This window comes from Myotis brandtii, unplaced genomic scaffold, assembly GCF_000412655.1.
Source record: "Myotis brandtii unplaced genomic scaffold, ASM41265v1 scaffold456, whole genome shotgun sequence".
NCBI classification, from domain to species: domain Eukaryota; kingdom Metazoa; phylum Chordata; class Mammalia; order Chiroptera; family Vespertilionidae; genus Myotis; species Myotis brandtii.
In genome coordinates, this window is record NW_005367431.1 from 1516168 (window position 1) to 1517759 (window position 1592).

Sequence of the window (1592 nt, forward strand, 5' to 3'; positions counted from 1 at the left end):
CAGTGTTAATTTAATATGAATGCTTCTATAGGCCAAGCTCTGTTCCACAACACGAATTAGCATATGAGTTTGGTCCTGGAGAGTGTCCAAGTAGCTTCCACTTAACCCTGCCACCATTTTGGAATCTGGAACTCGCTTATGAAAGAGACCCACAAGGCCGCTCTTCTCATGGAACTTCTAAGACATGTTGCTTGGCCCATGATGGCATCAGTACTGAGTGCCTCCTGTAAGCCAGATAGTGGGCCAATCAGTGTTCACTGTCTTTGGCAAATCACTGCAAGGAATCGCCTGCCACCCCTTAGTAGGTTTCTAAATGCAGCGCTTGTTCTAGCTGCATTATTGTCCCTTGACAATAAATTGAGCCAGAGATGGCAGTAACATTTGAGGCTACAGTTAGGTAATGCTTGCCCCACCCACCCACAGTCCAATGGAACAAAGAGGAAGGTGAATGAGGAATGGCCTAAGTGTTTATTTACTATATAAGCAAGGTGCTTTTATGTACATTATGTTTTAAAAAGTGAAGACAAACTCAGGTGAATGTTTTGCTCAATGTAACAGCTAGTGACAAAGCTAAGATTAATTTCTAGATTTCTCTGGTTCTCAATTATAAAATTGCATCATTTATGATACAGTTATATATAGAAAGACATTTGCTTGAAGTCAAATAGGATTTGAACTCCAGTTTAAGTCAAGCAGAGTTTCCTCAAGAATGAATCTGCTTTCCTTAAGCAAAAATTTAAGTGGCTGCAGGACAAAGCCACCAGCCCACTGCTGTGAATAAATTTCAGTTGCTCTGTCATTTGATGAAGACTTAAAGGCCTGCTTGGGAGTGGCCATTTGTCCAAGCCCAGGCCATCATTCCACATCCTAGGTGCCAAGGGGCGAAGGGATGAAAGATGGTTTATTTTAGCTTCTACAGCGGGAAATTGCATTAATGCCCACAAAATACACTCATGGGGAATTTTCCAAAAAGAAGCAGCCAAAGAAATACAAAGGTCCACTACCATTCGCTCTGGATGCTCAAAATCCATACCCTTCTTTCTATACTTAACCTTCCTCCCCTATCCCTACCGAAAAAGAGTGGGAGACTAAATAAGACCAAAGAGCAAGAATAATGATAGAAAACAGTAACAAATGTGGTAGGTACTATCAGTAATCACTTCAAATGTCAGGTAGATAAAAGACTATCAGAGGGGATTTTTTAAAAATGACCCAGCTATATGTTGTCTAAAGAAACCCAATTTTAAATATAGAGACACTACCTGGCCAGCATGGCTCAGTGACTGAGCATTGACCTATGAACCAGGAAGTCATGATTCGATTCCCAGTCAGGGCACATGTGGGGGTTGTAGACTCATCCCCAGTAGGGGGCATGCGGGAGGTAGTGGGTCAATTCTCATTGATATTTCTATCCCTTTCCCTTCCTCTTTGAAATCAATAAAAATATACTTTTTAAAGAGACATATTAAAAAGGAGAGCCCTGGCCAGTGTGCTCAATGGTTAGAGCATTGGCCCACTCACTGAAGGGGCTCGGGTTCAATTACCAGTCAAAAACAAATACTTGGGTTGCAGGTTTGATCCCCACCTTCAGT